At 50.9% G+C, this 14,980-nt stretch overlaps 1 pseudogene; it reads right to left on the bottom strand.

The window, feature by feature from the left end:
- Positions 1 to 456: 456 nt before the first annotated feature.
- The window catches only part of LOC129330659 (ceramide synthase 4-like), a 323,796-nt pseudogene continuing 309,272 nt past the window's right edge, over positions 457 to 14,980 (bottom strand).

Below are 14,980 nucleotides of genomic sequence, written 5' to 3' on the forward strand. Positions count from 1 at the left end.
TTTTGAGTGCACACCTCTTTTTCGTGCATCCCCCTCCCCCTGCATTCACCCTCTCCTCATAGTTCTTGTGGACCTCAGGAAAGTTTATTCCTGGGAATGCAGGTAGAGAAGAGAAAGAAGGCAAAAATTATCCTCTGAGTAAATATAAGAGGCAGGAAGTGAAATTTCATCCCTTCCCACTCGCCACAGCAGCCTCTGACGCACATGGCTGTCACACCACACAAAAGACTTGCTGTGCAGAAGGGAAAACTGGAAATGTCTGCGACCATCAGACCCCTCCCTGATGGATTGTCGGATCAGACCCTATATGATGTTCATAATGTTGAGCATGCATCTGCTGTTGGGCCCTCTTGAGCCCCTATGTCTGTTTTCGGAAAAGGAAGCTGTGAATTTTTTGGGGACTCTTCATGCAAGAAGAGATTGCGAAGAGGGAACTAATAAAAAGGAAATATGAAATTTGTTTTCTGAAACAGGTTTATTGATGAGGAGTGCTCAAGGCATCCCCTAGAAACTTTAGTCATGTGAAACAAAAAATAAGGGGGGGGGGGAGGAACAGCCATTTTCCCACCCTGCTAAGGACAACATAACAGATCCCACAGCTGCACAAACGACGAGTCCTACCAAACGAGACATTAGAAGACTTGTGATCAGGTCTCCAGGGCCCTTTATCTATCTGAAATGTCAGACATGAAAAGGCCCTGATTTGGATTGGGGTTGCCAAATGAGGGGGAGAGGAATTGAACTCTCTCCCAACCTGCTACCCTATGCTGCTTTTTAACTCCCCAAGGGGGCACATACAGGCTATGTGTGGTGCCGATATAATTTCTTAAATGGAAAAACAGCAGCTTTGGGGATCTGTTTGAGGCTGAGGAAAAGGCAGAAGGGAACGAGTGAAGCCCTCACTTCACAATCCCATGACTATGAATAATGAAGGAAAAGATCACGAAAGATCAAATCCTGGATTTGCCAGTGCTTCCTCTGGATTGGTCTTAAAACCCTCTCCTTCCCAGGATGAGGAGATATAACAGTATTCTTTCCAGCCCATAGTTTACCCAGTGCTCTCCCAGAATCTTCTTTTCAAAGGGTTAACAGAAACCATCCGTTTCCCTGTTTTCTTTCTCCTCCGTCTTATCGGATCTTGTCCCAAAGAGGCGTGATGACCTCCTTGCATCCAGCAAGACCCATACTGGCTTTTCAGCAACATTTTCAGTCCATCTGTGGCTGGGTCTGACATCCCCTTCTTGTCCTGCACTTCCCACCCCAAACACACCAGCAAGGTGGATTTCTGGCTGCTCATGTAGGTATCTGACATTGTGTGCCATATGAGGAGACTCTGCCACTTCTTGGAACATCACCATCTCCCAGCTCTGGCATTTTTTGATTGGAGATCACTTGCCCCCTTTCCAGTTCTCCATGCTGCTGGAGGAAAAGCTGGTTATTTGGCAGGTGGGTTATAAATTAATGGCCGCTGATCAGCCCTGCCATTTCACAGTCAGGACTGGCAAAGGAAAACGAGCAAGACTGACTTGATCCTAATCCCTTTTTTCTCCTCTGGCTGCTGCAAGCTCATGAAATAAAACATGGGATAAAACAATGCACAGTTCTGAAGGAAGCAGAGATCCGGCTATCAGGCTAAGGTTATGTCCTTCCAGGCCTACAGGGAACAAGGGCAATCTAGGAAGGGCATGGAGCGAAATTGATCAGGCGTTGGTCAGTCATGCAAGCTGGCTCTGGCTAACTGAGTTTGGTCTGGCTGTTCGTGGGGCAACTTCTGCCATTTAGTTGCAAGAGGGTCTCTGCTGATAAAGCTACCATTGCTGTTCGAACTGGATAGGAGAGACCCATTTCTCTTCGCTTCCTTTGGCTGTACTCTCTCTTCTTCACTCTTCTCACTGTCCTCTGAATCACTCCTCACATCTTTTTCCATCTGCAAGAGAATAAGACCACTGGTTACCACCTCACCACAGAGAAGCTTTCAGGAATGCAAGGGGGTCTAGTCCACTCTGAGGCACCAGGCATTAGCTCACAGACCCTAAGGCCTTGGACTTAGGACAGAACTGCTGCCTCATCTCCTGCAGTCTGACGACTCATGCTCTAGAAATGGTTAGGGATGTCAGTGCTGCTCCCAGTGCCAGAAACATCTAGCTATGGAGACAGATGAGCAGCTGAAGGGGTTAGAACTAGAGATGGGCATGATCCGCATTACAAACATAAAAAACTCACGAAAATGGCGATCGCGCTATCGTGACCCGGGGGATCATGATCATCCACGGCCAATGATCCAGCAGTTGGGAGAGGCCTGGATCGTGGTGTTCAGGCTCAATTCAGGAATCCAGACACTCAGGTGCCAGCAATCTATTACCCTGGCAACAGAGCCAGGGGAATGCCTGAGCTCTGTTTGCCCTCCTTCTGTTGCCCTGGAAACCCGAATGGAAGCCCAGCTTTCCTTGATCAGCAGGGCTTCCTTCCAACCACGGAGCAGCAAAGCAGTTACAAGTTGGGAGAAGACACCCAGGGGAGGGAGGGGGAAGGGAGTGTTCTGTAGCCATGGGCACTCCAATCTCATCCCTGCAAACCCTGATAGGCAGCTCTGATGGCCAAACACAGACCTCCTGTGTTGCTGAATGGGACCCATGCTTATAAATAGCCATGGGCTCCCAGGCTGGGTTTCACTTTCTGCTAGCAGTAGAGTGGGACAGAGCTCTTGCTTGCCACTTGCTAGCCTTTGGAGAGAGAGAGACTGAGAGAGGTCAATTGTGCTTGGCTTTAGTGGATTGGGATCTATCTCCTCTGGTTCCAGGGCTGCTGCCTGGCTCTGGGACCAAGCTCAGTGGGCACCTCGGCTGAGGGCTCAAATTAGAGCTTGATTGGGTCAGGTCTGTGGGAGTGGTGGGCTAGGGCTCTAGTCCCTCCCTCCCTCCCTCTAGTTCCATGGCTGCTGCCTGGCTCTGGGGCCAAGCTCAGTGGGCACTTTGGCTGAGGGCTCACATTAGTGCCTGATCTGTTCAGGTCTGTGGGAGTGGTGGGCTAGGGCTCTAGTCCCTCCCTCCCTCTGGTTCCAGGGCTGCTGCCTGGCTCTGGGGCCAAGCTCAGTGGGTACCTCAGCTGAGGGCTTTCAGTGTCATCTCCTTCTCCTCAGTTGTTGTTGGCTGGCATTATGAGGCTCTGGGTGGGGGATAAGAGTGGTCGTGGGGGGAAGTGCAGAGATTGTCCCGGTTGCAGCTCGGGAAACAGTGCTCTGCTGGGCTCTGGAGCAGCAGAGACTCCTGCTCCCCCAAAATCACCAGTTGAGGCTGTGGAGGAGGCCCAAGAGCTCTTGCTGGTGGCAGAAGAGGAACTCCTAAAAATTTTGGGGGAGGAGGAGGCCAAGGGATCCTTGGAGGAATGGTTTTGGTTTGAGGAAACCTCCGCCCGTCCCCATCCCAAACTACTGGTGCTGCTGTCCCTGCTTGCAGTCCACCCACCACTCCATCTTCCATTGCCAGCACCATGGCACAGCCAGCAGCAACCCTTTGTCCTCCTTCCCCTGGAACCGTAAGCAGGCCACGGTTCAACCGCAATGTTTGGAGGCACTTTCGGGCCCTTGGTAATGACCCCCGGATGGTGCAATGCTGTGTGTGTGAGGGCCTGGTGCGCAGGGGCAACGGCCCGCAGAACCTGTCATCTTCGGCCCTGACTCGGCTCCTGAAGAGGGAGTGGACGTCCAGGGTGGAAGAGTTTGTCTGTGGCTTCACAGTCATGGACGCAGGAGCCAACATGTTGGCAGCCCTGAAAGAGGCATCCCTCTCGGGCCTGGTGTGCATGGCACACAAGCTGCACCTCGTCATGCGGGATGTGCTCGGGCTGGGGAGCAAGCTGAGGGACAGCTGGGACAAGGGAACCTTGCAGACGCGCAGTCTGCTGGACAGCTGCTGTCGCATCGCTTCCCACTTCTCCCACAGCATAAACTCATCCCACGAGTTGCTCCAGAGGCAGGGGGAGGAAGGGGACCCCGAGCACCAACTGTTCCAAGACCTGCCCACCCGCTGGAACTCCACCTACGACATGATCTGTCGTCTGGTGGAGCAGAGGCGCGTGGTGCAAGACATCCTGTCTTCCTCGGATGTGCTGAGGAGGGGAGAGGCGTTGGGCCTCAGCGCCATGGATTGGAGAGTCCTTGCACAGATATCCCGGATCCTCAAGCCATTCAAGGATGCCACAGAGCTCCTGTGCTCCTACCAGGCCAGCCTGGGTCAGGTCCTCCCCCTGATCCATGGCCTTGACCAGTTTATGGCCCAGGAGCTCCAGCAAGGGCAAGAGCTGCTCCCCAGGGTCTGGGACTTTGTTCGGAGGATCCAGGCCTGCGTCGCTGAATGCCTGCATCCTCTCTGCCGCGAGGTGCCCTACCAATTTGCCTCCCTCTGTGACCCCCGCATCAAAGGAAGCATCACCACGCAGGTGGGGCAGATGAAGCACTGGAAAAAGGAGCTCCGCAGAGCTGTGCTCCATTTCCAGAGACAGAGGGCAGGAGACAAGGAACCGGGCAGCGGTGAGTGGTAGGCGGTGGAGGAGGAGGGGGACGGCGAGGGGCAGGAGGTGGGAAGAGAGCCAGGCCAGGGAAGAGCCACCCCAACGGACACCTTCGATCTGTGTGCCTCGTTGGTGGGCAGCGTGGTTGGCCGCAGCACGGCGGGTGACCCAGTGGAGGACTTGGTGGGGGCCATGGTGTGTGAATACCTTTTGGAGCCCCCCGAGCCCCCCCCCATGCCAACCCATTGCAGTATTGGGCGAGGAAATCGGACCGCTGGCCGGAACTGTCAATCATCGCCACCAACATCCTTTCCTGCCCTCCCAACCAGCGTGCAGAGCGAGCGGGTGTTCTCCCACTTGGGAGATCTCCTCCATCCCCGCCGCGCACGTCTGCACCCAGATCTGGTGGACATGTTGACGTTCATCAAGGTAAATCTCAATCTACTGGGGTACCCTCCCGTGGACCTGGACCTACACGGGCTCTGAGCCACCCTGGGATTGTGGCCGGCCCAGCTCATCCACAGAGGGCTCAAGCCTCCCTCAGTTCTCGGGGCTGCTTCCATGGATGATGACCCTTTGCCCGCCTCTCCCAGACAAGTTCTCATTCCCTCTTCACACCTCTCCCTCTCTGGATCTGTTCAGATGCCTCCCAACCTCTCCTGTCTTTCCCATCCCATCCTTTCTGCGAAGGCAGGAAGGTGCTGTGCTACCAGCTGATGCCGCTGTTGGCCACGAGGAACAGCTCTGCTGCTGTTGCTGATGTCAGAGTGGCACCGTACGGTCCTCCCCCCCTTCCATGGCACCTGGTGTCCCCTCTGAGCAGGGGGGGAATGGGTCCCTCCCACCCTTTCCATGAAGGCAGGAGTTTGGGTGCTGTCTGCTGCCGCCAGTTTGGACCCCAAGGGGCAGCTCAGAAGCTTTTGCTGAGCTTGACAGGTTTGAGCTGCACGGGGCACCCCTATCCATGTGCACCTGCTGTCCTCTCTGTGCATGGGGGGGATGGGACCAACGACCCGTCACGTGTCCTTTCTGCGAAGGCAGGAAGGTCGTTGAGGTCTGCCGCTGCTGCTTTGGGGCACGAGGGGCAGCTCAGGAGCTGTTGCTGGTGTTAGTGTGGTGCCACACGGTACCCCCCTTTCCGTGGTCACCTGCTGCCTCCTCTGAGCAGGGGGGAATTGGTGCCTTGACTCATGTCCGTCCTTGTGAGGATCCTCCCTCACTGGCACCCTCTCCTGATGGCCTGCCATCCTACCAACTCTCCAGGCAGGTGTCCTCCGGCCTCAGATGGGCAGGGAAGGGGGTTGCACCACCTTGTTCCTTCTCCTGCCCTGGGAGTAGCAGCACGCTCCAGCTGTCTCTCCCTGCAAAATCCTCTTTGGCCTTCACAGGAACCTGAATTTAAAGGCCTCCCCTGGCTCCACCTCCCTGGCTCTGGCCCCAATCATCACCCCGTCTCCCTGACTGGCCCTGCTCCCAGCCTATCTGATAGGAGGGCTGGGTAGACTCTGCAGTCTCCTGGCCCCACCCACTCCATCCCCACCTAGGGTGGGGCATTTGGTCTGCTCTCTGCCTGCCTCACCCCTGCTGCTTCTGAGCCTTCCCCAGTGGCTCCCTTGGCATCTTGGGGCCTGCACCTGCCTGACTTGTGCTGATGGCAACCTCCTGTGAGCCTGGATGAAGTGTAGCCATCTGGGCAACTGCAGGAGACAGGTGAGTCTGCTGAGTGGCTGCAGGCTGTTCCCCAGAGTTGTGCCTGGGCGTCGGCTGCAACTGGCCTAAGGGTGGGAGAGGCCTGGAGGCCTGTAGGGGCTCCTGCAACTGAGGTACTGCCAGAGGCTGTGCTGCAGGACCTAAAGGGGGCACCTGCTGCTGCAGGGCTGGTGGTGAGGGTGGACAAAAGGCTGGCATCACCGGACAGTCCTGCAAAGAGCCTCAGCCAAGGACACGCAGTTGCTGGGGGATTGGGCTGCCCCCTTCTGAATGTCACGTCCTCTCCCGTCCACACCGGGAATACCAGCGTGCTCCACTTTGGCCGGGCGGTTGCAGGGGGAGCTCCCCACTTCCCCTCCCACCATGTGACATGTCCTCTCCCTCCCATCCTTTCTGGCGAGGCAGGAAAGTGGGTGCTATTTGGCATCAGCTGCTGTCGGGTATCTCCTAAGCTGGAGCCTCAGGTGAGGACACCCAGTAGCTGGGGGATCAGGCTGCCCCCGTGCGAATGTTGCATCTCCCTCCCCCCCGCCGGGAATACCAGCGCGCTCTTCTTTGGCCTGGCAGGTGGGCACATGGGGGGTGCCGCTGGCGAGTGGCCAGACCCCTGCCTCCTCCCCATACCCACCAGGCCCGGCAGCCACCAACATCACCCACCGTTCCTGTATCACTGGGAACAGCGGGGCGCCCCTCTGCTGCGGCCTCCACGATCCGGGTTAGGGAACGGGAGATGTTCGTTGCTGTTTGGGAATTCGGGATTGTAGTCTGCACTGAACCACGATCCTCTGGTTCTGTAATTTTTTTTGGGTTCGTGCCCATGTCTAGTTAGAACTTTGGACTTGGGCTAGAATGAAATGGATCCGAATCCCCACCCTGTCATGAAACCCATGGGTACCCTTGGTTCAGGCACTCTCAGTCTCTCAAAATTGCAGCGAGAATAAAATGCAGAAAATCACATGCTTATTGAAGGGTACGCAAGATAAAAAATGTTAAAAGGGGGGAGGGAATGATTGAACTTTAAATAATTCCAGTGAATTTGAATGGGTAAAATTTGCCCTGTAAAAGATCAAAAATCTTCAATCAATTAAAGAAATTAAAAGCAAATGTGTCCAAGAAACTCATATTTTAAAAGACCAAGAACACATATTAAATTGTAAAAGATTGGGCAAAGTTTATATTGCATCTGCACAAATGAAAAAAAAAGGTGTAATATTCAGTCACAACCAAAAGTTTAGAATTTGTCAAATAATTAGAGGATAATAATGGAAGATACTTGATTTTAAAGATTAAGCTACCCGAAGGACAAGTATGGACATTGGCGTCAATAAATGCCCCCCAAAATATCAAAATGATTTTTTTGAAAACTTTTATCAAATACTACTAAGACTTTCAAGAAGATGAGATTCTAATTTTTGGTGATATGAATAGGGTGTTAGATTCCAAAAAAGAAAGATCAAAGAATCTTGGAGGAAAACTTTCAAAAAATGTATTTAGATATATGGGAAATTTAGAACTGGAAGGTGTCTGGCAACTATCGTATCCAAATGAAAGAGATTATACATATTTCTGTAACAGACACCAATCACATTTTAGAATTTTAGTAAATGGCTCCGTAACAGATAACATCCAAATAGTAAAAGGAACTCGACGGGGTTGTCCAATAGCACCATGATCATTTATTTTGGCAATGGAAATATTGGCCATAAAAATTTGGCAAGACATCAGAACGGCTGGAATAAAAGAAGGTAAGAGTATAAGATGAAAAGCTATGCAGATGATGTTATATCAGTAATAAAACAAAATATTTCCTTGAAATATATAATGGAACTCCCTGAAGACAGTTAATGCAACATGAGGAGTTATTAAGCAAAGGGAAATAAATAAATAAAAATACAGCAGAAAGAAACTTTAGCTTTCCCTTAAGATGTGTGCATATTTAGACTTAGTCTTGTGAGCATGGGGTGAGATAATAACAAATACTTCTGAACACTGTGCTGTAAGGAAATGGTTCAGAGAGGTGAGCTGGAAAGGAACAGGGACTGTAGACTATACTATTATGTACTCTCTGTTGCTATAAGTAAGCTCCTACTGGATAGTTCCACACTGTTTTATTCTTTGTTTTGACCAAGGTACAGTGTTGATTCAGTGCTGATTCAGAGAATTATATATCCTATTTTTATATTTTTATTGTACTTTTTGTTGTATACATATTCCTTGAATTGCTGTTAATATATGTTTAATGTCATTGACCTTTGGCCGTAATAAATGATTGATTTGTTTCAGTACTTTCCTCCCCCCTCTTCGGCTCTGTTTTAGATTTCTGCTTGTTCTCAAATTTCTGCTATCCTTACCCTACTGTGAAGTACTTGAATGACCCCAGCCAATGTTCATACTGACTTATTCTACTTTGAGTCTCAGTGAAAAAGGCAGAATATAAATAATGTAAATTAATAAATAAATATATACAGAATCAATTCCCGTTCTGAGGATCCACCAACAGCCCTGACATGTTGAGGGATTCATGGTCCCGTGTCACTTTTTATTGGACTTTGATGAGCATCCTCTCCCCAAACAGCTCTCTGCCCTTACCGTGCCACTCACAAGGAACCTGTACACCATGTGGACGATGAGGTAAGACCAGAAGACATGCAGACCTTGGAGGACCATCAGAAGGGCATTCATGAAGTAGTAGCCAAAGAAGGGTTCGTAGAGTTCCGTGAAGTAATAGTACGTGTTGTAGAGCACTCTGGGAGGCAGAGAAGGGGTGAATCATGAGACAATTAGAGACTCTCCAACATCTTGCCTTTAGATCATCAGCTCTTCCTTTCCCCATACATTATACTCTCTAATTACTGGTATGCCAAAGGTCTGTAATGGTGTCCCTTCTGGGTGACCTCCCCAGCTGAATCTCCCCCAAGTGTTGTTCTCCAAACGATCTGATTTTGTTCCTAAAGTGCATCCAACACATTAGGAACCCTAATTGTCTCCTTTTTTAAAATCATGGAATTTACCACTATAGGATCAGTTTCTTCAGTTGACATGCATCTCCCACCTCACACATTCTCAATGCTCTTTTGTTCGTAGAAAAAATACTACAGGAAATTAATCTCAAATGTGGTTCTATGTACAAAGGTATCATGATTCCTTCACTGCATTATTTGACCCATGAGCACATCAGTAAAACACCACACATAAAATCAACCTCCAATATCATCATATTAGCTCCTTTGCAGTGTTTCAACTTTCGACTATGGGCACATGCAAATAGGTAATGCAGAGGGGGAAAGATGCACATGAATTGAAAGTGTAGTACATTAGCTCTTAAAATTGGACACTCACACTATACTTTATAAATGACTAGTGTAGGGCTAATAAGTAGAGATGGGCACCGTTTGGAAAACAGACCAAATTTTGCATGGTCCACACTGGTTTGGTGTTCGTGAGCTGGTGGGTCATGGGAGGCGCTGTTTTTCACAGACGCGACGAACTTTAGCCAGTCATCGGTCCATGAAACCAGACATCCTGGCACCAAGCAATCAATTCCCTAGGCAACATCAGATCCACCCGCAGATGTTCTGTTGTCCTCAAAACACACCAATCTTAGCTCTGAAAACCTTGATAGGCAGCTCTGGCTGCCAACCTGAGAGCTCTCCTTGTTCTCTATGTGAGTGTTTAGCATGTAAAACAGATCTGTGGAGCCGTGCTATCACTTCCAGCTTGCAGTTACATTGCAGAAAAGTAATCTCAAATGTGACTCTATGTACAAAGGAATCATGATTGCTTTACTGTGTTATTTTACCCATGAGCACATCAGTAAAACACCACACATAAAATCAACCTCCAATATCATATCGGTTACTGACCGAGAAACTGCTTGGTTTATGTAGTTTCATGATGTATTATAATTTAATTCACAGTATATAATACATTCATGAGCCTTTGAAAAAACATTTGCAGGAACGGGATATCAGGCTGGCAGAACACGTCAGGCTCTTCAGCCCAATTTTTTGGCTTTCGGCTGTAACCACTAGACAATGTTGTCTTGTGAAGAAGTTCTAGAAGGACATTAACACCTGTACAACAGAACCATAGGATAAGAGATACGACATCTCAAATGTATAAAACAACATCTGATTGGAAGAACTATTCCGGTTGGACTTTTTAATCAGGATTGCATGTATCTTAATTGACTTATTTATTGGATATTTATTGGATTATTTAATGGTATATTTATCATGAATTATTTATTAGCACTTTCAGCACTTCGTATTATGCACTGAACTCTATAAAAATTACAAAATTTATATATAATGATTTCGGTGGACCTTTGAGGTTTTTTCCCTTCCATTCCAGGCTCTGAGCTGCACTCAGTCTCTCTGTGTGTGCAAGGCCAGCGCCCTTGGTGGAGGGCTACGTTCTGTCTTTGAATTCCTTTGGGGGCAGTGATGTCAGGGTGCCCCCTGCCATACTTTGGAGAGTTTGCAGGGTTCGCTGTCAGGCTGCAGGCCTGATCTTCTGTGCCCTGCTTTAAGAGTGCTACTGAGTGCTACATGTCTGAGAAGCTGTGAGAAGGAACCTTATCAGCGGGAACATTATCAAAGTTTCCAGGGAGATGCAGCCAGTTACCAGGGAGACGTGGCCAGTTGGCCGATGATGACTGGGAGGCCAAGTCAAAACAACAACTTTGTTTACTTTCACTTTACAGTACTACAACTATAGTACTGTGCCGAGTACTCTAAGAACTCTACTGTACTGAGCTCTTAGATTGTCAATAAAGCTTTAACTCATGCATCCTTTGATTTGTGCAGTGAAGTTATCTGAAATGTCTAAGCTGGTAGTCTCTGACAGATGGGCCATCCTTGGGCTGTGCTCCATTCCAGTCTCTGAGCTGCATTCAGTCTCTCTGCATGCAAGGCCAGCACTCTTAGCGGAGGGCTGTGTTCTCTCTTTAATTGCCTTTTGGGGCGGTGGGCCATCCTAGGGCTGTGCTCCATTCCAGTCTCTGAGCTGCATTCAGTCTCTCTGCAAGCAAGGCCAGTGTCCTCGGCAGAGGGCTCTTCTTATAGAACCATGAGGGTTGAAACAAGGAGGAAGGGTTGTCCTGGGGGAAAGAAGTGCCAGGGTTGTCCTGGCTGCCTGTCACCATTGGTGCCCAGCACCAGCTGTACTGGGGACTGGGAGGTATCAGAGGCAGAGCATCTTTCTATGGATCCGTGACTGCATCCCATGAATGCCAAGTAGACAGGTTTCAGAGGTGGTCACTTGTCCAGAACGTTGCTCTGACCCCTCAGCAGTCTCTCTGCCAATGCCTAACAGAGGGGAAAACAATCTTGGGGTTTCCACTCAGTTTGGGAAGTGAAGCCCTCCTGGAGCCCATGACCTCTAGAGGAGTCACCAGTTTGGAGTAGTGGTTAAAAGTGGCAGGACTCTAATCTGGAGAGCCAGGTTTGATTCCCCACTCCTCCACTTGAAGCCAGCTGGATGACCTTGGGTCAGTCACAGCTCTCTCTGAGCTCTCTCAGCCCCATCTACCTCACAGAGTGATTGTTGTTGTGGGGCTAATATCCGTCCGTCCGTCCGTCCATCTCTGTCTGTCTGTCTGTCTGTCTGTCTGTCTCCAATGTCTATTCCGCCCTCCCTACACCAGCAGATTCAGGGCGGATTACATTCATAAAACTTTAAAATTACATCCTGCAATTAAAACCACTATATATACAATATAAATATTTAAAACATAGTATATTTTGTAAACCTCTCCGAGTGGGTGTTATGTCATCCTGAAGGGTGGTATATAAATAAAATGTTACTATTATTATTATTACCCCAAGGTGGGGAAGGGGACCGTTGCACAACAGCAGCAGGCAGCTGTTGTGGAGATGGGTTCCATCAGTCTGCTACAGCAGTAATTGGACAGCCAGAGCAATTCCAGCACTGCCCTTGGGTCTGCTGGGGAAAGGCTTCCAGGTTGCCCACTTTGTTGTGGTTGGTTCTAGGGACCCAACAGGTACCTCCCTGAAAGTGCGCCAGCAGGCACACATCTTATTCTGCTTCCCCAGAGGTGGTGAAGGATCCTCTTGTGGCCACGCCGTGGGTCTGGTGGTTCAACATTTTGGGGACAACTTTCTCTGTGGTTTCTGTCCCTTCTGCCACTCCCCTTGGGGGGGAAATGCCCACTCAAGTGGGACTCACAGTTGCCTTCCCCCAAATGTGGGGAAGGCACCTCTCTGTCCATTCTTTTCTGCTGTGTCAAACAGGTGGGATCGTCAGGCTGTTGAATCAAACTCAGGCCAAGTTTGCTCACTATACAGCCTCCTGTCACTGAGGTGGTTTCACACAAGCTCATCCAGACATTGCTTTCACATGAGCATGGGCATCCATTTGTTCCTTTCTTCTTACCCTCAGCCCTGGGAAAGGGTCTTTCTGATCTGGGGGGCCCAAACTTTCTTTTTGGGAGGAACCCCTGGAGCCTTCTGGGCCTTTGAGAATGGGGCAGCCAGCAACAAAGGACATTCACCAACATGTGGCAGCCCCTGCCTCAGTCAAAAAGGGGTATTGGAGGGCCCCTGGAGTGTGCCAGGCCTTCAAGAAGGGGGTGGCCACAGACAAAAGCCACCTCAGCAACTTGGTGTGGCTGTCTCCCATCACAAGGTGTTCCAACCTATTCCCCCCACTCCAGGAGCCCATTGCCCCTGGGGAGAGAAGGGTGATGGGCCCCTGGAGCATGCTGGGCCTGTGAGGAGGGGGCAGCCACAGATGAAACCCACCTCTGCTACCCTAACCCATCACAAGGGGGCCCATCCCACTTTCCCTGGCTCTAGGAGACTATCATCCCTGGGAGAGGGAAGGGCGATGGCCCCTGGAGACAGCTGGGCCTTTGAGGAGGGGGCAGCCACAGACAAAACCCACCTCTGCTACAAGGCAAGCCTGCCACCCCATCAGAAGGCCACCCCACTCCTAACTCCATCCCATCACAAGGGGGGTGTCCTAACTCTAACCCATCACAAAACAAGGGGGTTCCCACCCCACCATCCACCCCACCCTCCCTGCTCCAGGAGCCCATCGCCCCCAGGGGAGGGAAGGTTGATGGGCCCATGGAGACTGCTGGGATGATGATGAGGGGGAAGCCACAGACAAATCCCACCTTGGTGACTTCGTGAGGCTGCTCCCATCACAAGTGGGGGCCCTACCCCCTCCCCTTGCTCCAGAAGCCCATCGCCCCAAGGGTAGGGAAGGGCGACAGGCCCTTGGAGCCTGCTGGGCCTGCAAGGAGGGGGTGGCCACAGATGAAAGCCACCTCAGCAACTTGGTGTGGCTGCCCCCATCACAAAGTGGACCCACCCCACTCCCCCCACTCCCCCTGCTCTAGGAGCCCATCGCCCCCAGAGGAGGGAAGGGTGATGAGCCCCTGGAGCCTACCAAGCCCATGAAGAGCAGATGGCTGCAGACGAAACCCATCTCAGCAACTTGGTGTGGCCTCCCCTCATCACAAAGGGGGTGTTGGCAGCCACCCCACCTTCGCTCCAAGAGCCCAAGGGCTAGTAGGCATCTTGCATGGTTGGGATGGGAAAGGTGACTGAATTGCTCTGGTGGTTACCTGATTGCAATGCACAGGTTGCTCCCCCTCTTAAAAGTCTTCTAGGGGCCTCTTGCTCCTAGAAGGAGCCACGCCCCCAGTAGTGCAGCCTCTGTTCCTCTGCCCAGAGGTTCAGCTTGCTCCGTTGATGGAGGTCCTCATTATGGAATGCAATCTTGCTTTGCAATGGAGACCTGCCAATGCCTGGCTGTCCACATCTGTCTCCTGCCAATTTTTGATCTGTCCCCCACCAAAACCTCACTTCCATTCCTCTTTTCTATGTGTGTCCCCTCAAGATGTCTGCCCCCCAAGAGTCCTCCTGCCTTTTAGTCTCCCTGTACCCAAGTCTGCCTCCTTGTGATGATTGTTCTCCCTCCCAGAGCTGGTGCTTCTATCCTCCCCTCAGGCAGCCCAATGGGGAGATTTCTATTCCCCCCAGGAGACTCTCCTTCCCCCCAGGATCACCTCTGTCCTGTCCTATCCAGGGGTATTCCTGCCTGCCCAAAGAAATACACTCCCTCCCCTCAAATTTAACCTCCTCTCCTAGATTGTCTCTGTTCTTGTATCCTTTCAAAGTCTTCCTCCTGCTGTCTCCCTCCAAACATCTCCTTGACTGTCCCCTCAAAGAGTGCTTCTCTCTCTCCCCATTCCGCCCCCAGAGCAGGTTTTCTGCTCCCAGGAACTGTCATTCCACTGTGGGGGCTGACCTTCCATTTTCAGAGGGAGACTCTCTGACTCTATCCCACATTTTCATTACAACTTTTGGGTGCTGCTAGCCAATGCAAGTCAATTGGCATTTGCGACTCCTAGTATGTAACGGAAGTTTCCTGGGGGTGGCCGCTTTGGGGGCCTGTAACTTGAACGTCTGAAATGCAATCTTGACAAAACATGGGAGAGTGGATGTAGGAGAGGTTGCTGAAGATTCTCTGTGAGGTTGGGCTCTTTGGGTGTGAAGGGGCGGAAGTGAGCCGCCGGGAGTGACGGACCATGGACCGACAAACCAGTTCACGAACTGGGCTGGTTCGTGCAAAGCTCATGGACTGTGGTCTGTGAAAATTGACAGACCATGGACCAATGATCCATACCATTTTCCTAGTCCGTGCCCACCTCTACTAATGAGAAATGTCTACCCCATCGTGTTTAGCTGCACCACAGAGGCTCATAACCATGGATTGTCCTCTCTACTTC

This window comes from Eublepharis macularius, chromosome 5, assembly GCF_028583425.1.
Source record: "Eublepharis macularius isolate TG4126 chromosome 5, MPM_Emac_v1.0, whole genome shotgun sequence".
NCBI lineage: Eukaryota > Metazoa > Chordata > Lepidosauria > Squamata > Eublepharidae > Eublepharis > Eublepharis macularius.